Raw genomic sequence first — 24,143 nt, 5'->3', positions numbered from 1 at the left:
TCCCGATCACTCAGTGCCATCAGTGGGTTCAAGCAGCGGCTGCCAGCCAGGTCGCCCCTGAGGGCTTCTCCACCTCCCCCAGCTCCTGAGGGGCGATCAGTACAGCAGTTGCCGCTCACACCCGCTTACGGTGCTGGCCCTGCTCACACCCACTGCTGGCGCCAGCCCCAGTTGCTCCGCGCGGTCAGTGGGTGCTGTCAGCTTGTAGGGGAGCGGGGTTGCCAGCAGACAGGGCACCGGGGGCCATGGCAGGAGGGGCCGAGCAGGGCCACGGAGTGAACCATAATAACCCCTCTTTTGGAAAAACTGCTGTTTGAAATTCTCTGCTATTTTTAGATAGTCCTTTGTTCTGTAAGTCAACTCTTATTTTTAGATGGTCCCTTATTCTGTAAAATAACTTTGTTTTTTTTACTTAAATAATAGAGAAGATAAACTTGCTGTCTGAGCTTGCAGGCCAGCCATCTAACGTAAAGGGATGATACTGATAATACTCCCATATTCTCATGCCAGGTCTTTGTTAGTTATGTGCCCAAGGTTACTTGCTGTCTGCAAAAATAACTTACACAGAGCTCTTTGTAAAATGTGCAGACAAAGAGCTAGAAAGATATAAATAGGGAAAGCTTCCTCCATGTTTTTGCTCAGAAATTTGGGAGACATCTCCCTCTGGGCCCGCTGGCGTTAATAAAGATTCCTAATTAATTGGCTTGTTAAGGCGTCCTATGTTCAGCTCGCTGATTTACAGTGTAACAGGAGGATGGGCCGAGACCCACCCCTGTGCCCACCGCAGCCTCGCAGCCCACAGTTCCTTTCAAGGTGCAGGGATTCGTGCACGGGGCCCCTAGTCAGGTTATGAAAGGCCCACGCTGACAGCCCTTAGAGAGTCCAAGGAAGGAAATAGACCAGCGAGGGGCGGGGGGAAGGCCCTGCAGGAATGCTGGGGAGAGGTGCTGGGGGATGGGACCAGGTGGGAGTGGGAGGAGGATGGGACTGATGATGGGTGATGGACGGGCTAGGAGGTGTGAGATAAAGGGCTTACAACAGTGTCTTACAGCAATTTTATCCTCCAGCTTGTTGTTTTGTTCCTCCCACCAGCCCACCTACGTTTCTGAGCATAAAATCAGCACATAAAGAATGTTGTTGTCAACTGCCGGGTATCCAGGGACACCGTTGCCATGGCAGCAAGGACTCTCCATAGCCAGGTGGAAACAAAATGCCCCACAAGGTCGCTGCCGAGCTGCCTTTGCTTTGTGACCGAGTGTCTGGAATCACTGATGGCTGCCTCCTGCACGCCCCCCCCCCCCCCCCCCCCCCCTCGGGGATCGAGCCTGCAACCTGGCATGTGCCCTTAACCGGAACCAAACGGGGGAACCTTCAGTCTGCAGATGGATGTTCTATCCACTGAGCCAAACCGGCTCAAACAAATTTTTTAAATGGCTGGTGTCCACCTGTCAGCCAGGGCGGGAGCGGCTCTGGCAGACCCTAGAGCTCATAGCTCTTCAGAATAGACAGCCCTGATGTGGACAATGATAGCCACACACTCATGAGACTCATTAAAGTCCTAAGAAACTCAAGAGCACTTGAAACCAATTGTATGTGGGCACAAGGAGTTTGAGGAGAAATCTCCTGGGGAGAGTTCGGACTCGCTCGCAATCCGTGGGAGGCTGCATTCCCTGCATTTGGAGAAGAAAACGCATGAATGTCAGGAGAGACGTGCTGTGTACGGTTTCTACACAGCCGGGAGCGAGGGGTGAGGAGATGCCTCGCCGGTGAGGGAGCTGGTGCTGGTTCGCACGTCCTGGTGAGTATGAACAGGGGTCACAGTGCCACTACGTCCGCATTCGGAGACGCTGAGCATCCTCAGTGGAAGGGTCACCTCCTGTCGAATCCTTCGGGGACACACGGGCCCCTTTGTCTCATCCATTGCGTCAGAGGTCACGGGGACAGGGGCCCAAGTGCCTCGTCTGCAGGCACGGGCACCAGGGGCACTAAAGACTTATGCCGCTGACGCCACAGGTTTCCACGGCCCAAGCCCGAAGCACCACCAGAGAGCCGCCCCCCCAGGCCTCACTGTTACCTCCGGGGAGCGGGGGGGATGGGTCCTTCAGCGTCACCTGAGGAAGCCAGACTGACTACATGGCGAATGGAGTCTGAGACAAACATTCGTGGAGTCAGAAAACGGCGAGTTCCCTTGTTTCCCACAGGCCCTGAGCCTGAGCCGATCCTGCCGTGTGCCCGCTGCGCCCCGGAGGCACGGGGTGTGCCCTCCTCCCCGGACGTCAGATGCCGAGGGGCCAATGCCTGATCAGCGGAGCGTTGCGGCTCGTCATTCTGAGCCGCGGCATGGAGTGCACGGGGCCTGCACAGCAGAGAAGGAGGTAAAGGTTTCGATTGTAGAAATAAACGAGTTCTCCATCGATTTGTTTAAACACTCTTGACATCAACATACATATTGAGACAAATGCTTAAAGATGTACAAAATATACACAATGTACACAATGCCTACATACAATATATACATATATACATAAACACAATACATCATACATACATAAACATGTAAATATAGAAAACATACAAATACATGGATTATATACATAACACATATATAATACACCCAAAATACATAATACACTTACATAAAACATACAAAATACACACATGACCTCTGTCTCCAACTGCCTTCATAGATGTGTCTGCTCAGCATGTCTCCCTTCACGTGTTCAGAAAAAGCCTTGTCTCCTCCCCACACACACAGCCTCCCTCTAAGCTTCCTCACTCATCCATCTCACCTGGTGCCACGCCCAGAGGCCCTGGCCTGTGCTCCTCCCCGCTCAGGCACTCAGCAGGTCCCAGAAATCCTGCCCCCAAGGGTCTCTGAAATTCATTCATTCTTCCTCATTTCCACAGTCACTAAACCTCCCAAACAGATTCTCTGCCACCTCTCTCCCCTCGCCCACCCATCCATCGGGCACAGCTGCCAGAATTATCCTGCAGAAACCGTTATCTAATACCAGTCACTGACTTAACACTGACCTTGGGGACTCTGTGCCTTTAAGATGAACTCATGTCAACACCCATTTTTTCTTCTTTTAAAAGTATTTTTATTGATTTCAGAGAGGAAGGGAGAGGGAGAGAGAGATAGAAACATCAATGATGAGAGAGAATCATTGATCAGTTGCCTCTTGCACACCCCCTACAGGGATGGAGCCTGCAACCCGGCATGTGCCCTGACCGGGAATCAAACTGTGACCTCCTGGTTCATAGGTCGACGCTCAACCACTGAGCGACACTGGCTGAGCAACACCCATTTTTTTCAATGTCTTTGACTGCAAACCCAGCAGCCTGCTGAGTGCAGTGACCACGAAGATGGAAAGGCACGGACTCGGGGTGCCCTCAGGACTTGCAGGACAGTGGGACACATCAGTTGCTGTTGAATACAGCACAGTACGTGCAACCACAGAGCCTGCACAGGCAGAGCAGCATGGAGCACGGGGGTCCCCCTATTCTAGTGCTTCGGAGTGGAGGCGTGTGGGAGCGTGGGGCGGGCCACAGAGTAAAGGAACAGCACATGCCCAGGGCACAAACACAGAGCAGCTCCGGGACCCGCTCACTGCAGCTGCGTTCACTGCTGGGAATGCTGACATGGAGAACGGGACAGGCAGCCGGCGGGGCTCCGTGGTTGAGCATCAACCTATGAACCAGGAGGTCACCATTGATTCCCCGTCAGGGCACAGGCCCGGTTTGGGGCTTGATCCCCAGTGTGGGGCGTGCAAGATGCAGCCGATCCATGATCCTCTCTCATCATTGATGTTTCTATCCTCTCTCCCTCTCCCTTTCTCCCTGAAATCAATAAAATATATATATATTTTAAAAACTTCCAACAGCCGCCATTCCTAGACGCCAACGCCCGCTGCCTCCTGTGACAATGAGGACAGTAATAACGGCGCTCCGGGCACTGAGGGTTAGCCGATGAAGTGCTCTGACGAGCAGTTCCGCCTTGGGGACCACCTCACAGACCTGCACCCCAGCTAATAAGACTGTGTGCGTTTGATGCTCCGTGCAGCACTGGCAGCCAAAAGAAAAACTGGGAACAGCACAGTAACTATTCGACTGTTCGGTGAAACACGGGGTGCGTGCACACCCTGCACTTGGAGACATCTCCCAGGGGTCATCCCGCCTCCTCTGGGGCCACATTGCGCTCCAGCTGTTGCCATGGCAACCAGAGGCTGGCGGTGCAGCTGACAGCCCTCCCTCCACTGCGCAGTTTCCTGCCTTTTGCCCAGAGTCTGCCAACACCTGGTTTGCTGGGAGGAAGTGCAGCCGGTCCAGCACAGAGGCAAACCCAGACCCCTCAAAAGGGCCTGGGCACGTCCTGATCCGCCCCCCTCCCCAAGAGTGGGACCCAGGACAAAGCGCGGCTCTCTGTCCCCGGCAGACAGGTGGAGGTGCTCGCGCACTGCTCCTCTGGAGCCGGGCTTCCCGCCGGGACCAGGCACTGATGGCACCGCAGGGGAGCTGCCTCACGTGCCTCCCATCCCCCACCTCCACCCTCCGGGAGTCCCAGCCCCACGCACAGGCCTCAGACCTGCACTGGGAAGGACTTGGAAAAAGCCCGCCGGGCAGGCACACGGTACAGCTGATCCACGCAACAGGCAGCTCGTCTTGCATTCCCGGTGATGAATATTTTAAGGAGCAGGAGCAATAATAGCCTCTTACCCTTTGGCCTCTTTGTGATGCTTAGAATTTGGTTGGTAATAATAGCTCTTCGAGGACAGAGGAAACTCAAAATCACTTATTTTTCAAGAGCCTTAAAGGCAAAGACCCTCCTGGGAAGTGGTACAAGCTACTTCCAAATAGAAATAATCCCCGAACTTTTGGAAAGCCTGTGGGAATTGTGAGTTTCGATAAAAATAGATTTAAGCTCCATCTGAGAAAAACACATGAGCAGACTCAGAGACAGCAAAGCACCTGCCACGAGAAAGCCTCCGGGTCCACAGAACAGCTGTGGGCTCCAGTGCCGCCGCCCACCCACCTCGAGGGGTCGTTAGTGAAGGTCACAGGTCGAAATCCAGGGCTCCGCTGTCCTCAGGGCCACCGATCCCTCATGCTTGTCTAGAAAGCTGAGTGTGACTGCAACAGGACCCTCGCCCTTTCCGAGCCTCACTTTGCTCGTCCATAAAATGGGTACAGTGGCCACTGCCCTGCAGGGGTCCTGGGAGATGAAACTTAAATGCACCCAACACCCTGAGCATAGAGATGGGCACATGCTATGTGCCCAGATGTTAGTCAGTGTGACCGTGACATAACATGTCATCAGAGAAAAAGCCAAGTGCTTTTGAAGCGGTACTAATGGTTCTTGAGACGTGATGTCTACAAAGCCGAGCGTGCTTGAGTGTGCCAGGCAGAGCTCAGAGCAGCGATGGGGCTGAGGGAGGGGGGAGGGAGGCGCTGCTGGCAGGAACCCATGGTGCCTTCTGTCAAGGTCACGTCCTTTCCAGGAGACTCTGCCCCTAATATAAGACGGTAAGACAGAGCATCTGGAAAGCAGTCAGGGTGCCTCCCTCCGGCTCCCGCTCATGATGAATCACTTTCCCCAACGCACACGTGTTGTAAACCAACCTCCACAGAATGGAGGCACCGCGGCACAGAATGCGGGATCCAGTTCCACGAGGATCCCCAGGACTGGCTGGAAGGCGGCTGCTCTCTCGAACGTCCTGTCTCCGAGGAGGGCCTCTAGGAACAGCCAATAGGAGGTGTTGCAGAGCCACATAGTTTGTCAATTGAAAAGCTGTGACAGAATGTCACATCCATCCCGCCATTGTATAGCCCGGAAGCAAGAACATGGGGAAACAGTCTAGAATGTTCCTCAGTGGAAATGGGGGAAATGCAGTTACAGTGACAGTTCCGCGAGGAAGGGCGCACTCTGACACATCGTCAGGGGCTTCCAAGCAGAACAGAATGAGCCAGAAAGGAGGCGGCAGTTCTGAGAAAGATACCGTTCTCAGCAGACACATGTGGTTTTCCTCTTAAACGTATCAGGCCCGGCTTCAGTGCCCCCGGCTCAGGCCTGGCCGCCCTGCTCAGACGCTGAGTGGCTCTTGATGACGGCAAATGGCACATGGACACACAGACTCCACCCACACGGCTGCGGGTTTAACCTACAGCAGCCCAGGCACCTGGGCCCTCGCTACTCCCGCCTCCTCCCATGCACCCACAGGGTCGGCTGTCTGTGTGCCTCGCCTGTTAACAAGAATAACAGCAACAATACATCTTCCCTTTGCCCTGTGATGTTATGGTCATCATTCACTTCATCGATTCCTGGGACAGACCAGGCACTGTGCTAACACAAGCCCTAAGAAACAGGCGCCTTCGCGTCCCTTTGGTAGAGATGAGAGACCCAGATGGAGAATGAGCAGATACCTGAGTCACAGGCCAGCAAGGTCTCGGGGCCCAGCACCCTCCCGTTCTCAGTGCCCACACTCCTAACCGCTAGATTCAACTCTGAGACGCAGCACCAACAAGTGAGCATGGGGAGAGCCAGGGTCACCACCCAGCCCCGGGGACGCGAGCCCAGGCCGTGCAGAGGGCCCTGCATGGCCATCTCAGCGGCACTGTCCCCTGCTGCCACTAGGCCTGGGGCTGGCTCGGCTCCAGGACTGCCCCTGCCGCGGTCTTCCTGGCTTAGGGAGAGGCCATCTGGAGGTCCCACCTACCTGGCCAGCACCACTCCTCGCGAGCCCTTCCTGCCTCGCTCCGCTAAGCAGGGTCTCCAGCCGTGTTCACCACCTTTGGACACCACATGTTGGAAGCTGACCACTGCTCTGCTGGGCACGGGCTCGGGGCCAGGTTCATCTCCTCTTCCCTTTGGCCTGGAGCCCTGAGACCTGGATCCTTCCACTCCTCGTTTTTCAAATCTCCCCAGTCACCACATAGGCTCAATGTAAAATAGCTCAATGAGAGCCCTAGCCAGTTTTGCTCAGTGGATAGAGCATCTGCCTATGGACCAAAGGGTCCCACGTTCAACTGGTCAAGGGCACGTACCTTGGTTTCAGGCTCCTCCCTGGCCTGGGCCCTTGTCAAGACTCCTGCAGGAGGCAACCAATTGATGTGTTTCTCGCACATCCATGTTCCGCTCTGTCTTTCCCTCTCTCTTCTACTCTCCCTAAAAATCAATGAAAAAACATCCTTGGGTGAGGATTTTAAAAAATTAAATTAAATAGCTCAATCGGATGCAATATATCAGCACTTTTATTTTATATTATTCCTGTGTGTATATACATTAAGGTACCCTATCTAATAAAGAGGTAATATGCAAATTGACCATCACTCCAACACACAAGATGGCCAGCAGGGGAGGGCAGTTGTGGGCGATCAGGCCTGCAGGGGAGGACAGTTAGGGGTGACCAGGCCTGCAGAGGAGGGCAGTTGGGAGGGACCAAGCCTGCAGGAGAGAGTAGTTGGGGGGAACCAGGCCTACAGGGGAGGGTAGTTGGGGGGAACCAGGCCTGCAGGAGAGGGCAGTTGGAAGGGACCAGGCCTGCAGGGGAGGGCAGTTGGGGGCAACCAGGCCTACAGGGAAGGGCAGTTAGGGGGGACCAGGCCAGCAGGAGAGGGCAGTTGGGGGGACCAGGCCTGCAGGGGAGGGCAGTTAGGGGTGACCAGGTCTGCAGGGGAGGGCAGTTAGGGGCAATCGGGCCAGCAGGGGAGGGCAGTTAGGGGCAACCGGGCCAGCAGGGGAGGGCAGTTAGGGGTGACCAGGCTGGCAGGGTAGGGCATTTAGGGGCAATCAGGCTGGCAGGGAAGCGGTTAGGCGTTGATCAGGCTGGCAGGGGTGTGGTTAGGGGCAATCAGGCAGGCAGACAGGCGAGCAGTTGGGAGCCAGCAGTCCTGGATTGTGAGAGAGATGTCTGACTGTCCATTTAGGCCCAATCCCGGTGGGCAGTTGGACATCTCTCGAGGGGTCCCAGATTGGAGAGGGTGCAGGCTGAGCTAAGGGACTAAGGGGACCCCCCTCCCCACCTACCCCTGTGCATGAATTTCATGCACTGGGCCTCTAGTATAAATTATATTTCATTTTATAGATTTCAATAAATGAAGTCACCTAAAAGACTTTACCAAAATATATTTAGTAATGTGTTTAGTGATGCAACACATTTGGTCTTAGAAGGTCTTGTTAATCTTCATCAGGGTCTTATTGCCTTCCCAGTCAGCTGCTCTTTTTTATTTTATTTTGTTAATATACTTTTATTGATTTCAGAGAGGAAGGAAGAGAGAGATAGAAATATCAACAATGAGAGAGAATCATCGACTGGCTACCTCCTGCATGCCCCACAACCTGGGCATGCACCCTGACCAGGAATTGAACCATAACCTCTTAGTTCATAGGTTGACACTCAACCACTGAGCCATGTCAGCCAGACTAGTTGCTCTTTAAAAAAAAAAAGTTTCTATTGATTTTTAGAGAGAGAATAAGAGAGGCATCCATGAGAGAGAACCATCAACATAATTGGCTGGCTACTGCATGCTCCCTGCTGGGGCTCAAGCCCCCAACTGGGCATGTGCCCTGACAGGAATCAAACGGTGACATCTTGATTCATGGGAAGATGCTCAACCACTGAGCAACACTGGCTGGGCCCATCAGCTGCTCTTGAAAGATGCTCTTCTTCTTCTTTTTTTTTTTTAATATGTATTTATTGATTTCAGAAAGAGGGAGAGGGGAGAGAGAGAAACATCGATGATGAGAATCATTGATTGGCTGCTTCTTGCACACCCCCTATTGGGGATTGAGCCCACAACCTAGGCATGTGCCCTGACCTCCTAGTTCATAGGTCCACGCTCAACCTCTGAGCCACACCGGTCTGGTCAGTCAGCTGCTCTTCTTAAGTCAAATGAGTGCCCAGCTGCATTGCTTAACAGGAGGGATGATTTTTTGTTTTGTTTTTGTTAACCCTCACCCTCGGACATTTCCCATTGATTTTTAGGGAGAGTGGAAGAGAGAGGGAAAGACAGAGAAAAACATCCATGTGAGAGAGACACATCGATTGGTTGCCTCCCGCATGTGCCTCAACCACGGCCTGGCCAGGGAGGAACCTGCAACTGAGGTATGTGCCCTTGACGGGAATCGAACTCGGGACCCTTCGATCCGCAGTTCTAAGTTCTATCTGCTGAGCCACACCGGCCAGGGCAGGAGGGTAAGGCAGCCAGTTGTGCCCATCATTCTCGGGGCTGACATACAGACGCTCTGACTGTCCATGTCAGCGCTACCGCGGACCGGCCGCTGCCCTTGAAAACAGCAGACACCTCACGCTGCTCTTGGGACTGTGATGAGGGCAGTTTGTGGAGAATGTGGCCCGAGAGATCACAAAGTGCCTTTCCAGCTCCTTACCCTGTAGTGTTCATACATCTGTGGGGAAGGGGTGGCTGGCATACTACCAACCGCGTCCACAGGAAGCCAGGTGCTGACAGAGCAGGAGAGAGCAGCCTGGCCTCAGGGGGCCTGTGGGCGATCTCTGCATACTTAATTTCAGTCTAGTTACCTCCGCAACGCACACCAGCCCTTGTTAAAGAGAAAGCATTGCTTTGAGCATCTGAAATGCATTTTCTGCTACGTGAACAGCTTGAAAACAGTGAAGCTGATGCCAGCGCTCAGAGTGCTAGCTGTAGGGAGACCTTTCCCACTGGGCATCATTAACATCTGCAGCTCCAAGGAGCCATTTCCCTTGGCTCCTGGGAGGCCCTGAGCATCGGGTTTTGCTCAAGTCGAAACCCTCAGATGGAGCAATAGTCGCCCGCTCGTTCCTGCAGGTCCATGCGGGCAGTTATGGGATCATAAGCTAAGATGCTCTCCTCTGAACCAAAATGACCTCTCCCGCTAGCATTCATGACATTGACCACCATGTTGGATCTACTCACTGAATGTTCTTTTCAGTCATACATTCAGCAAAAGACTTTACACTTGGCCAGGCAGGAAAGAAGGCTGACAGATACTAGTTTGGCACAAAGGGAAGACTTGTTGTTTTCAGCAACTTTCTCTGTAAACTCCTGTGGCTCATCATCCTATCTAATAATAGAGTAACATGTAAATTACCATCACTCCGCTACGCCCACGATTGGGCGGCGGGAGGCTGGGGGGCAGGACTCGGGGTGGCCTATCCGGCCATTGAGAGGCACGGATCCGCTGCCACTGAGGGGGGCTACCCTGCTGTTGAGAGGCGCAGGGGGCGGAGTCCTGCCCCCTGCGCCTCTCAACGGCCAGATCCGAGGCCGCTGAGGGGGCCTGCCGCGGACACCCAGCTGCGCCTCTCAACAGCAGGGTAGCCAGGTGTCCGCGGCAGCCCCCCTCAGTGCCGTTGAGAGACGCAGGGGGTGGCCCCCTGTGCCTCTCAACAGCAGGGTAGCCCCCCTCAGTGGCCATGGACCATCAAAAGTGGGGGAGCTGGGTGCCTCTGGCTTCTGAAAGGCCTGGTGCACCAGCGGACAGGCACCCAGCTCCACCGCGAAAAGCGAAAGCATGTAGGGGACCCTACACGTGCATGATTCAATCATGCACTGGGCCTCTAGTTTTGTATAAACAAACAGCGGGTTATGGGAGCCGGCAATTAAAGGTGAGAAGGGGCCCATGTGCAGAGCCCAGGTTATCAGAGTAGACACGGGAATCTGGTTCTGCCCGGACAGTCCCTGCTGGGCTGCCTCCCACATGGGCCAGGCTCAGGGGCCCGAGGGCTTGTGTCCTGAGCCCAGAATCCGCAGCGAGTGGTGGAAACAGCCGCGCTGTGGAGCTAGGCCTGGAGACTGGTTCTTCTCTTACCACGCGTGTGGTGTCACTGGGCAGGTCTCTGCGCCCACTACTCCTCCGGCTACTCTCCTAGGTCACAGAGCTCCATGGCGCCTGCAGCCTCCCTCATAAAGACTTCACTTTGTGACTTTCCTTGCTCCTGGCTTCGCCCACCAAAGCACAAAGACGTATCTGCAACAGCCAGACCCGGGCCCCACACTTAAGCATCTGCATTAATAAGCTATTTCATTGTGAAGGGCAGACGGTTATGTAATTGAACTCACACTCCACGAGAAATACACCACGCTTTCCCTGCAGCCTGAGTATGTTATGAATACAGGATATAGTAGTTCATATTCTTTTTGTAAATATATTTTTATTGATTTCAGAGAAGGGAGAGGAGAGAGAGAAACATCAGTGATGAGAGAGAATCATGGATTAGCTGCCTCTTGCACACCCCACACTGGGGATCAAGCCTGCAACTCAGGCATGTGTCCTGACCAGGAATTGAATCGTGACCTCCTGGTTCATAGGTCGATACTCAACCACTGAGCCACACCGGCCAAGCAGTAGCTCATATTCTTAAATACTGGATGATTTCCCTTAATCCTTGTTGCTGACTGTATTCTGTTTCTCTATATCTCCCCGGTAGTTCGCTGTCCTACTAAACTGGTCTGGGGTTTGTTTCTTTCAGGCTCTCATAAAAGGGTTTTAATTATGCTTACGTACTTGTCCAAAATGGAGTCTTCTACTCTAACAGATATGTATCCACCTGCTGTCACATGACAGGCCTGTGCCTGCTGATTCCTCGGAAGCGCTGATTTCTGCGGAAGGGTTTGCACCCGTCACGTGCTCCGACATGCTGGCCATGTGCGGGGACGCCTGCTCTCTGGGTCCAGATCAGTCTTCCGCCTGGATTGCCGGGTCCTCTCTGCAGGCCCGCGTCCTCCGCGCTTTGGAACCTCACAAGGGTTTAAGTGCCTTTAGCGGGAGAGTAATTTCCTGTTTAGAGCGTAAAGTGAAATCAGACCCAGATGCTCACGGCCATTATACTTTCAATTAAACACTCCTGGCAACAGCAGTGCAGTCATTTCTATGTAATCATTTCAGGCTCACTCTCCCCTGGTGCTCATGAAAAGTTGCACAGCAAAATCCTGGTCAGATAATATTTTCTGGAAGTGCGAAGCTTTTAGTCCCTGTTGTTGTCATCAGAAGGGCATTTAACCGTGGGTGACAGGAAACAGACAAATAGGTAATGGATTCTGAGCAATTTGAGAGTGGAGAGGAGAAGGACGCTGGGGTGGGGGTGCCGAGGGGGAGCTGCCTAGAGGAGGGTGTTCCCAATTGAATTGGAAAAGATCCTTTTGAAAACCTGCCTAGAAAGAAGCTGCTTGATTGCTTCAATGTTATTTCAGAGGTAGAACATGGCAAGACTCTATAAAATCAGTGACTAATTCTCTACCTGTCCCAATAATAATTATCTCATTCCTTTAATAAGGCTTTTGGCTACTTTTAAGACCACCTAAATTAGGAGGTCAATGACTAAGAAAGATTCTTCTAGAAGGAAAGGCGGTCTGTACGCAGGTTAGCCTCGCCTGAGAGCGAGGCCCTCTGTGCAGCAGGGTGTTGGAGAAGAACTCCTGAGGCCAGGGAGAGGTGAGTGACCAGGAGTCGCCTCCAGAGACGAAACGATCATCCATGAATGAGCTGCTGCGTCCGAGCTGGACTTGGGACAGTGTGAGGCGGATGGACGGGCGCCATGCCAGGTGCCCTCGCGGCTCCTTTCGCCCTGCACTGCAGCCACACTGCTTCCGGAGCAGACTCTGAGCACATGCTCACGGGTTGTGCCTTTGCTCACGCAGGAGGCTGGCCACCCCCTGCCACCTTCCTGCATAGCTCTCCTTCTCTGAGGCCCGGCTTACACACTGTGCCCTGGTCTGAACGAGGGGCCCTCCTGGACAGCCTGGCTCTGGTGGCAGCCTGTGCTGTGTGTGTCCAAGCTCAGAGGCGCTCACTCATCCTCCGATGGACCCTCGTGCCTCGGGGGCCTCATCATGAGCATCAATATCACTTCATGCAGAGTAAGGTGGGAGGGGTGGTCTGAAACCTCAGGAGGTAGACGTGTCTGTCTGCTGCGGGTGCAGTGTTTGGTTAGTCCGGGTCCTCGCAGAATCTCCCCCTCTTCTGTATTCTAGGGATAGAAATAACAGCCCTGCTCCCGCGGCCTGTCCACAGGAGGCGGGCTGTGGTGGTGCCTGAGCCGCAGAGCTTAGCCAGAGGCGCGACCTGGTCTCTGTGAACAAACTGGGACTTGACCACACTGCACATCAGTTTCCTGCCAAGACTGCGGGCCTTTTCTCACCTGTCAGTGATAACGCCCCAAAGGCTGCCCGTCCTCAGACCCCCTCCCGTGGGGAGGGGAAGGGAAGCCTAGCTCTCCATGTCCCCCACTGGGTCCCTGGTTGTCCTTGTCACTCGGTCGCCACTACTGGAATGCACCGAGAGGACACCGTGTGACTACCAGGGCATGGAGCGCCCACTGGGCTCGGGAATGTCATTCCCAGGCGCTCTCTCTCACCTCTGCTCACAGGCTGAGGGCCAACGCCACGTGGAGAGGTCACCCGCACCTGCCTCTGTGGATAGACCCAGCCTCGCAGGGCCTCCAGCCTCCCCGGCCCACGTGCCTGGCGTGTGAGGGAGGAAGCACCAGACAACAGCAGGCCCGCGTCCCCGTCACCGCAGCCACCGTGGAGTGGAGACAGCCCGCCCCACGCTGCTTTCTGAACTCCTGGCCCACAGAATCCATGAGCACAATTAAACACGCGTTGTTTTACGGCACTAAGTCCTGGATGGGTCATTACACAGCAATAAATAACTGAAAAAACCTCTCACATAAAATATGATTTTACCCTGACCACCCCTAGCTGATGCGCCAGGGCAGGCCAGGTGACACGGAAGTAAAAACAGCTCAGTCATTTCAATGGTTTTGAAGAACAAAGGCCCAGTCCTTACACTGCGAGCTGCCTGGGAGCAGGGAGCCCCCTTCTAGGTCCTCGGGGTAACGGTCATTCCGTTCCCTGGGCTGGGAGGCAGCCACGGCTCTGGAGGGCCTTGTACCGGAGGTTAAATGCGAGGCCTGGAATGACACAGCCACTTCTGCTTCCAGCTCACTGGCAGCCTGGTCACCTGGCTCCGCCCACCGACACAGGTGCAGCCTGCCCGTCCTGTCTGTTCTCTGAGGAGGAGAGCTGGGGATACGGGGAAGCAGCACCGATGACTCTGCAAGCTTCCCGACTCCGCCTGCCACGCCAAGGGCCTCGATGTTGATTCTCTCTTTGCGGGGCCTGTTCAGGCTCCCCACCCGCAAGGCCAGGAGCCTCTCCAGCACAGCCATTCCACCAAGGGAACCACATCTACCACTAGCTGTCCTGCCCACCCTTCCCACACATTCTCCGCATACAGAGCAGCTGCCAGTGGTGGTTTCCATGACAACCAAAACTATCTGGTGCTTTTGCTAAACCTCTAATCACAGGGTGTATGTTTTTTCTTTCTCTTTCTGTCTTTTCTTTATCAGAGCCAAAAATCAGACAGAGTTCCTCATTCCTCTTTCACCTCAAAGAAAAAACTGCAGCCAGAACTCACATCTGTGCCCTGTAGTGATCCCTCACGTGAGTTATCAAGTGAAGACAGTTATGAAGAATACAAGGAGGGATGGGAAATTTTTAGATGCTTTAAGAAGAAAGGATTTTGTTAAATGGAACACAGGGGAAGATTTCGAAGGAAAGAGGGTGGATAAGGCAGGGAAAGGACCAAGGTACATGCCCTTGACCGGGATCGAACATGGGACCCTTCAGTCTGCAGGCCGACGCTCTATCCACTGAGCCAAACCAGTTAGGGCGTGAGTTTTAAGACTTTTCCCTCAGTGTCTCCTGTGTTTCTCTGATATTTTTCACGAACCCTCTTCTCTGCCATCTTCTAACTGTGGACACTTCCCCAGGGGCTGGTGATCAGCTTTCATCCCTTAGGATGGCTCCGAGCAGCCCTGCTTCAGCGATGGCACTCAGGATGGAACTTCCACAGTGTCTACCTGCTTCCTCCCGCCCACAAGGACACGGTTAGGAGCAGAGTAGGTCGCGGCTGCTGAGCTCCATTCCATCACACAGTGTGGAGGGTTTCACAGGATGCTCTCCGTAAGCCAGGGCTGGCTGCAGAAGTTACCGCGTTCTGCACACGGGCCAAGGGGAGCCCGGGGAGTAGTGGCTGAGCACCTGTGTGGAGCAGCATCAGCCCAGGTGTGTCTGGTCTCAGGGCCAGGGCCAGGGCCTGGGTCTGTGGCTGTGCCCGTGCCTGGCGTTTTTCCTCATGGACCCACTCTCAGCATCTCCGAATCAAGGCCTCGAAATCAATGCCCCACCAGCAGCCCTGCGTCCTGTCCAACTGGGAACGCCCTGCTCGTCCTGCAAACTTGAGCCCTTGGAATCGCTGCAAACCTGTGGTCTCCCTTCCCCTCCGCCCACTGAACTGTGTGGTGAATTCCTCGTGGTGTGTCCCTCGCAGGGCGGAGCGTGGGTCCTGTCGAGGGCATCCCTGAGTCCCAACCGCCACTGCTCTCCGCACCCCCACCCGGCCTGCCTGCAGCCGGGCCCGGCCCTGTGCACCCTGGGCCTGCTCAGGGCCGGCATCGTGTCACACCGGGGGCAGGACGCACCCACGGGGCCTGTCCTCAGACACACGTCACACTCGTGGTAGAGAGCACGCCCCTTACGTGGCACGGTGACTGCCTTCCGGCTCCCTCTGCGGGACCCCCTGGCTGCGCTCCCCTCAGGCTCCCGGAAGCAATCTATCACCTGGGACGTCGTGACATCATGACGTATGACACCGGGACGCAGTGACGCCTCGACGTGGTGACGGCCTTCGGGCTCCTCCACGGACCCGCCCGCCAGCCCCGGCCACGTTCCCCTCGGACCCCCGGAGCTGGCAGGTGAGCTCGGGCAGTCCATCACCTGGGACGTGGTGACGTCATGACGTACTCGGTGACGACCTGACGCCCCAGCGCGCAGCAGGACTGTTTGGCGTGGCCCAGCCTAAGGGCCCGGGGTGCTCGCCATGGGGTCTCCCACGAAGAGCCACGTGAAGACGGTGATCTTAACCGGCTGACGGAGCCCAGTGCTGGAGCCGGGCCACGTCAGCGGCCTCCGTGGCGGCTCCGTCACAGTGCCCGCCAGCGGGCCCGTCTAGCACAGCGCCGTGTCCCCGGGCGGCCCGGGAGCCAGTGTGGCCGGGGGCCCGACGCCGTGGTTCTCACCACCCCTCACCCGCGCTCTGGCCACAGGCTGGCCCACGTGGAAGAAGCAGAGCGGGGCACCGGAGCCGGGGAGCCCGGCGCTGGGCCTGGGCGCCTGTGCGGGCTGCACCTGGGTCCCCGGGACCGTGTTCAGGTGTTGATCGGCCCGAAGCCGCAGAGCCTGTCTGGTTCTGGAGAGCCCGCCTTGGGGAGAGTGTGTGCCGGTCTGCAGTCCTGCTATAATCCTGCTTCATGCCAGAAAAAGCCCTGTGTGAGACGGTAAATGGAATTTATGGCTCATAATGGAGTTGAGAACTAGACTTCAAATTTCAGCAAATCAAAACATTATTGGGAACAGCAGATGTGAAAAATAAAGATTCTCTGCTTTTTTATTCAGCCCCACATCCTTTGTGAAGGCTCACCAGCATGTTCACTGTAAAGCCAGGAAAATCCCCTGTAGCAACTTAAAAATCGAAACAAAAGCATCACCTGCCATTTTAAGTTGTATTATTATTTCTTAAATGTTTTTTGGTTGTGTTTATAAAAATGTTTTCTTTCACACACAAAAATGTAAAACCACTGTGCTCTTGAGATTTTCGGGTTGGGAATATTCATCTAGAAACTGGATGGAGCAGGAGGGACTTAAAGTTTGTTTCAAGCCTCTGGTTGATGCCGGGATGTCCGTCCATTCGTGAGAAAAGGCCATGCAACCTCCGAAAACTGTCATGCTCTGCCTCCCACGGTCCCCCAGTCCACGGAGAGGACATTCGACATTGGAGAGCGCCTGCCTCTGCCCCGGGAATCCTGACCAGCAGGCCTGATGCGGCTTACTCCTGCCACCCTTTAATTATTTGAAGACAGCTATCACGTCTTCCCGCCTCAGGCAAAGATACAGCTTCCTTTCAGCCCAGCATCAAAAGCCGTAATCATCTCAAAACTCTTAGAGAAGATCTGGGACTGTATGCTTATGAAAAATCTTTAGGGGTTTCTGCTGAATCTCCTCCCTCTCCCACCTCTGCCATGTGCCGGCAACTCCCACCCTGCCCGGTCTGTCTGGGAAGTCTAACAGGATGTGCTCCTGGCACAGGAACCCCCACGCATGCCCAGAGGGCAGAGTGGAGCTTCATATACTCACCCAGTGTCATTGATGCGGTTATGGACCCATTTTGCTGTTATCCTGACCCAGCACTCCCAGAGTCGTGCTCATTTCTGAGTTGTTGCTTTGAACTTCATCCTGTCTGTGGCTCACCGCCACCCACCACCTGTCTGCTTTACTCTGTGCAGGGCTGCACCTCACAGCAACAGTGTGTGTGTGTCCTGCGCATTGTCTCTCCCAGTGCTCTGCACATAGTACTCTGAGGGCGTTTCTCTAGCCCATGGCCCCACAAGCCAAAGACCGAAAGAAAGAAGCCATTGACCACTGTTAGGAAGATTTGGGAAACAGTTTGAAGGCTGATGTTTCTCTGCTCCTGGAAATAAGATGATTCAGAGGCCATGGAAGGGGAAGGTGGAGAGGCAACTCAGACCAAGAGTAAGTTAGGGGTGGTGAGAGCCGGGCCGGCAGAGCCCGGCAGTCAGTGAGGGGTGCTGAGGGTGAAGTGGGTCAGGAACCGGCAGGAGAGAGTCTCAGGCGGGGCAGGTACTGCCTGGCTGCAGTCATAAGAACATTCGGAGTCACCAGCAGTGCCCTGCGAAGGCCACCGGGAGCTGACTGCGTTCTTTGAAGAATTGTCATTTTCACTCTGTAAGTATTTGGTTAGTCGTGTCTCCCCTACTCAGGGTATAGTTCCCTGGGGACTGGCCCTGTCTGGTCGCACTTACCTTCCTATCCAACAGATACGTGTTGAGTGACGAGTATGAGAAGCAAATGATGGCAACGCGGAGAGAGAACAGGTTAGTCAAAAACAGGTAATGGGCTGTGTGTGTGCTGAAATTAACTCTTAGGAATGCGCATACGGTCTCCCAAGCGGTTGGGTTTTCCTCACTAGTTACTGTGCTGTCTTCCGTAACCCTTCATGAGATAACGTACTTAGGCGCTGTAAACTGACACATTTGACTAGGCCCATGGTCGGCAAACTGCGGCTCACGAGCCACATGCGGCTCTTTGGCCCCTTGAGTGTGGCTCTTCCACAAAATACCACGGCCTGGGCGAGTCTATTTTGAAGAAGTGGCGTTAGAAGAAGTTTAAGTTTAAACAATTTGGCTCTCCAAAGAAATTTCAATCATTGTACTGTTGATATTTGGCTCTGTTGACTAAGGAGTTTGCCGACCACTGGACTAGGCAGACACACTCAGCCACCTGGAGGCCACCGATGCAAGCCTGACGAGAGACTGCTGCCCCCTGGCATCCTGGCAGGGACCTGGCACGTGGTGTGTGACCACAGGCCAAGTTCCACGGTCAGCTGACCAGTGGGGCAGCCACGTGCCCACTCCCTGGCAGGTCTAGCTTCTGCTCCAATGCTCACTTTTGGATACCTCACGTGGTTTTTATTATTTGTTGATTTATTTGCATCCAGTTTGAATATCTGAAGTAATAGGGCACTTGAAAATACCAGTGAAGCTGACTCCATTCCAGTTTTCATCCTTTGAAGCACAATCAGGCCATTGTGTGTGAGTGTGTCTTTGAACAAAGGGGTGTTTAGCATGCGGTCTTCCGGGTGGGAGCTAGGCATTCCTCCTCTCCCCACGAGCCTGCTACCACACTGCTTCCTTCTCCACTGACAAAGGGCTCAGCGCTTGGCTCCATCCCTCCAGTCTCAGGATCCATGTCCGTATTTGCAGGGAAAAAAGGACTTGAAAACACTTACTTTGCTCTTACCAAGCAGCTGTCCGTACCATTGTTACTGCTCAGTGCAGGCATCTTCCATAGCCTCTTCTTCTTTTGGCTTTTTAAGTGTTAGTTCTCCTTTATTGTTTTGTTGTTGTTGTTAATCCTCACGAGAAGATATTTTCCATTGATTTTTTTTTTTTTTTAGAGAAAGTGGAGTCAGGGGGAGAGACAGAGAGATACATCAATTGGCTGCCTCTGCACATGCCAGGGCCGGAGATTGAGCCTGCAACCCAGGTACGTGCCCTTGACCAGAATTGAACCCAGGACCCTTCAGTCCATAGGCTGACACTCTATCCACTGAGCCAAACCGACTAGGGCTCCATAACCTCTTTAAAAATTAAAAGGTTTTATTTTTGTTTTGTTTTTCTGCTTAGCTTGAGCGGGAGGAAGAAATAACCTAAAATGGGCACTTGCCGTCCACCTCCGCAGTCCCTGAGACATCTGTGATGCCAACTTTATCCACATTCAACCACCTGAAGCAGCTGTGCCATTTGGAAGGAGAAAGAGGAGATGAAGGAGAAACAGGAAGTCTTACTGGGAGAGGCAGGCGACTGCCCAGCAGGGAGGGGCAGAAGCGAGCTCCGGACTCTGCTGGCCTCCGTGGTCTCACTGCCTTTTGAGGGCAAGTTCAGTCACCGACCCTCTGCCGCCTCAGAACCTTCCTTCCATGCTGCGATTAGAGACCAGGCGTCTAATTTCCATTTTCTTCTTCCTAATGGACTTGATTTTTAAATGATGAATGAAACACTTCTTCTCAAATGAACATTGTAAAATAGGATTGGTATTTGGAGGGGTGTGTCTCCCATTCTCAAGCCCGGGGAAACTAAGCGAAGGGAACGCTCCAAACCCGAGGAACCACGCTCAGCGCCTGCCGGAAGCAGCGTGAAGCACATCCGGGACGTGTGTAGATGCGCGTGGCACTCGCTTAGGGACAGAAGAGAAGGGCCAGCATGAAGAAAGCAGTGTTACTGCAGGCGGGGCAGTCCGTTGTCACCGAGAGCTGGCTGCTTTGTGCCCCAGGAACTGCTTTGTTTAGAGATCCGTCACCTGCAGATAGAAAAGAGGAAGTCTTTTTAAGATTGTGTTTTTGACATCATAACATCAATCAAAACCAGGGGATTGCATCCCGTGGGAGTGACACCCCGTGCGGCACCTGCTGCCTGTGCTGACACACTCGGTTGCCTGACTTGGCAGGCATTGTTGAGGACACTGTTCTCTTCCTAAAGTGTCACTTCCAGTGGCACATAACGGGCCGTGAAGTTCTTGTGGCTTCGAGGGCTCGGACCCTACAGCACGCCCCACCGTCTTCCCTCTCCAGGAGGCGAAGAACAGGCCAGCCGGCTGCCTCTCCTCCGCTCTCAGGATGGAGACGTAATTGGTCTCTCCTCCTCCTCTCAGTGCTCTCTGAACAGTAATGTTTTACTCGCAGTCGCCCCCGCCGCCCACGGCTCCATTAGCTGGGAGGCTGCCGGCTCTGACTCAGGCTCCTGCCGCCTGTTCTCCTGAGAGGCAGCTCCGTTACTGCCTGCAACACCCACCGCGCCCGCCTTGGCGGCTTCACAGCTCTCGGGGGTTCAGAGGCGGAAGGAATAGCCGAAGGAAGCGCGGCACAAAGCAGAGACCTCACTTTTATTTACATCCCAGCGTTCTCAGGGCGAAGAGGGAAGCTTTGCTCCCTGGTGGCTCATCAATGCTGACAACATCCCTAGAGGCAGGGAAGTGACAGGACTGTTATCCTGGTTACAGAGGAGACACGGAACCCGGAGAGGTTAGCAGTCTGTGCAAGGTGACAGTTATTGGCGCCTGGAGAGAGAGATGTACACAAACCCCGTTCCTGGCTCCCAGGTAGCTGTCCTCTCTCCTCTCTGTGTGCTCAAGTTCACCTTTACATGCTGAAGGCCAAGCATGTCAAACTCGCGACCGGCCGGCGGGCTGCATAAACGAGGCATGTGGCCCGTCAGCCGCAAGTTTGACATGCTCGTTGTAGGCAGTTAATTATGTGATAAAAATGTGGGGTAACTGAAACCCCAACGGTTCGCAAACAGACCTTGTGCTTAAAAGACTTACGGACACAAAGTATCAGATTTCCCGGTGAGTGTCACGTGTGAAGTGGGAAAGGCGCCGAGATGAAGGGAACACGGCCCTGGGCGTGGGCTTCACCCCGGGGCCCTTAGCAGTCAGGGTCTCGTGTCCAGCCTTGCGGGCAGCGGGCGCTTGGCGGAGTGTGGGCGGAGTGCCCCGCGGCTGCAGCCCACGTGGCTGTGGAGCTCTGCAGCCCCCCACCGTCTGGTCCCTAATAACGTCTTTTCTCATCCCCAAGCCCGCCGGGGTCAGCGTGGCCTGCGTGCAGCTCCACCGGCCTCTGCAGTGACGGCATCGTCCGTCGGCTGCTGTGAGGGGTGGTCAGGTCACTGCCCGTCCTCCGTGGATGGCCTCTCCAGTGCTCTCACCCCGCTGTCCACGCACAGGGCACTCGGCACCTACAGCTGTCCCAGGCCTTCATTTGCTCCTGGCGTCGGCTCTCCCCGACGGACCATATAGCTGCAGGCCAGCAGGGACCCCTCTGTCGTGGGCACCGTCCGCTCCGGGGCCAGTGCAGTGTTGGTGAAGCATAGTGACCTCCATGTTGTATAGAAACTGCTGTTTGTAACTCCGCTATTGTTAGATAGTCCCTTGTTCTGTAAACTCTGTCATTGTCAACTCTGTCATTTTTGGACAATCTCTTATTCTATAAAATAACTTTGTTTTTTAGCTCAAATAATAGAGAAGATAAAAACTGTCAGATCTTGCAAGCTAGCCATCTAATGTAATAGACTAATACTGATAATATTCCCATATTCTCATGCCAAGTGTTTGTTCATTATGTATCCAAGGTTACAAACGGTCTGCAAAAATAACTTACACAAAACTCTTTGTAAAGTGTACAGAAGGTCCGGAAAAACCATATTTGGGAGACAAAGAACTGGAAGCATATAAATAAAAAAGCTTCCTCCATGTTTGTTGCTCGGAATTTGACAGAGATATTCTGCTCTGAGCCTGCGCATAATAAAGACTCCTAATTGATTGGCTTGTGAAGGCATTTTGTGTCTAGCTCGCTGATTTACGCTACGACAGTGGGACTGTTAGAGGTGCCACACTGGCTGAATCAGTCCGCTCTGGCCCAGGCTCTCCGGGTCTGTCCCTGCCCAGCTCAGTGCAGAGGACAGAGTCGCAGCACCTGAATTTACGTCCTAGATCTGCCGCTTAAAGCCGGGTGTGTTTTAAAATCAGTAGTCTCCGCTTCCTTGTTATAAAACATGGCAAAATGATGCTTCACTGGCCCTGGACCATGGTGCTCAGTGGTTAGAGTATCCGCCCGTGCCCTGAAGGGTCTCGGGTCGGTCAGGGGCACATACCTGGGTTGCAGGTTCGATCCCTGGTCCAGGGAAGCAACCAATGTGTTTCCCTCACATCAGTGTTTCTCTTGTCTCCCTCTCCCCTGTCTGTCTCTCCCTCCCTCGCTCCCTCTCACTCTCTCTAAAAACCAATGGAAAAATATCCTCAGGTGAAGATTAACAACAATCACAACAAAAAATGATGCTTAGCTACCTAACTTCCCGTGGCATTGAGTTCAAATAAGAAGTTACATGCAGTCATTGTGTGATTGGAAAGTGGAACAATGTTATTTATAGTGTAGCTATTAATAGCAGAGTAACAATTACTTAATTAAATCAATAGTAAGAGCTATTCCTATTTCAGTTTGCCAAGAGTTAGCCCTACGTTGTACGACTCCAAACGTTTCTGAAGCGCCGCAGCCCTCCGCCCCATGGCCTTGCCGAAGGACTGCGGGAGGACTCCCGGGAACCGTGCAGCGCACGCTGGCCGCTCCCAGCTCCGCCACATCCACTTTCTTCTCTGCTCTTCACCCAGTTCTGCTCAGAGCAGGCTCCCCAAAAGCCTTCCTTACAATCCCTGCTGGAACTGCCTTCTCCCTCTGTCCCCTTCAGCACCGGCTGGCTTCCCGGGCACTTCTCCCTCATGTGGTGGGAGATGCAGGATGAGGCAGGGGTCAGAGCTGCCTGCAGGGGAGCAGGGGAGCCGGGCCACCATGGTGAGGACCCTGGGCAGGTGTGAGGACCCTGGGCAACGGCCAGGCCAGCAGAGAAGTTAGTGTCCTTGTGGCTGGTTTTCTTCCCAGGAGGAGGGAGAGGATAGTAGGTCAGAATGGCTTTACCCGGGAAAGGAAGTGCCCCAGGGCAGTGTCGCTGTTTATTGTCCCTGTGGCTGGGGGGAGGGGGAGAGGGCGGGACGGGGGAGGGGGAGAACTCAGCACACAGCAGACTCTGTGTCCTGAATTCACTCCGATGTGGCGGACAGCACAGCAGCTAGTCCGTATCTAGCGCTGCTTATGTGCCCACACTCCGCACAAAGCTCACAGCCCTAAGGACCACCCGGCCGTCTCCCCGGTCTGTGGTGACGGAGGTCCCTCAGCACACGCTGCAGTGTCAGGATCGGGTGCGTTTTGAGTGACATCTCAGCTGCCCCTTCCTGGACAAGCACTCGTCTGGCAGGCAGGAAACAAGGCGTGTCCAGTTTCCTCCCTCTTTCCAATGCTCCGATTTGCGAAACAGGGAGTGAGCGTTCAATGGCAGCAGCATACTGGCACCCTGAGCGGCTCCGGGTAGAGGCCTGTGGGCTGGGCACTGACGCTCTGGTGTCCTAACTCACCCCGTGCATCTCAGAACCTCCGACGTCCAATAAGCAGAATGAGGCTGCTGCCTCTGGGGCCGTCCCCGCTCCAGTCCGCGACCGGGAGCGGTTCAGGGCGCCTCACTCGCCGATGCTGCGGGCTGACCCCCTTCCCGGGCTTGGAGAGCCTTCCATGTTTGGGTCAGTGCTTCCAGAAGGACACAAAGAAACTAGTGCAGGACTAGAGACCACGAGGGAACACCGACCGTTCAGAGCACATCGCCACAGCTCCTGCCCACCACCCCCGCGGGAGCCGCCTGCCTGCGGCTCTGGGAGAGGATGCAGCCTGTCTCCTTGCCCGGCAGAGGTGCCGCGCCGTGTTCCCACCCTGCGTGCTCATGGCAGTCCTTGTCCTTTTTATTTTCTTCCCAAAGAGTTTTCACTGCTCATTTGCTTAGTAGACCCTTTTTACTGACTTATTTATTTATTTTTATTGATTTCAGAGAGGAAGGGGGGAGAGAGAGAGAGAAACATCCATGATGAGAGAGAATCATCAGCTGCCTCCTGCACACCCCACACTGGGGACC

The 24,143-nt window shown here is 54.2% G+C and overlaps 2 long non-coding RNA genes across 2 annotated transcripts; one reads left to right on the top strand and one right to left on the bottom strand.

Moving 5' to 3' along the window:
- Positions 1-1,582: 1,582 nt before the first annotated feature.
- On the bottom strand, positions 1,583-15,892 carry LOC114227573 (uncharacterized). Its single transcript, XR_003613632.2, has 3 exons — positions 15,622-15,892; positions 2,075-2,356; positions 1,583-1,670 (listed from the first exon to the last, which is right to left on the bottom strand). It is a non-coding gene; the product is annotated as an uncharacterized LOC114227573 (long non-coding RNA).
- Positions 15,893-17,337: 1,445 nt separating this feature from the next.
- Positions 17,338-21,917, top strand: LOC114227572 (uncharacterized). Its single transcript, XR_003613631.2, has 5 exons — positions 17,338-17,802; positions 17,895-17,951; positions 19,034-19,122; positions 19,263-20,733; positions 21,209-21,917. It is a non-coding gene; the product is annotated as an uncharacterized LOC114227572 (long non-coding RNA).
- The last annotated feature ends 2,226 nt before the right edge of the window (positions 21,918-24,143 follow it).

This window comes from Eptesicus fuscus, chromosome 6 (genome assembly GCF_027574615.1).
Source record: "Eptesicus fuscus isolate TK198812 chromosome 6, DD_ASM_mEF_20220401, whole genome shotgun sequence".
Classification (NCBI taxonomy): domain Eukaryota; kingdom Metazoa; phylum Chordata; class Mammalia; order Chiroptera; family Vespertilionidae; genus Eptesicus; species Eptesicus fuscus.
This window is presented reverse-complemented; position numbering and strand designations above follow the sequence as displayed.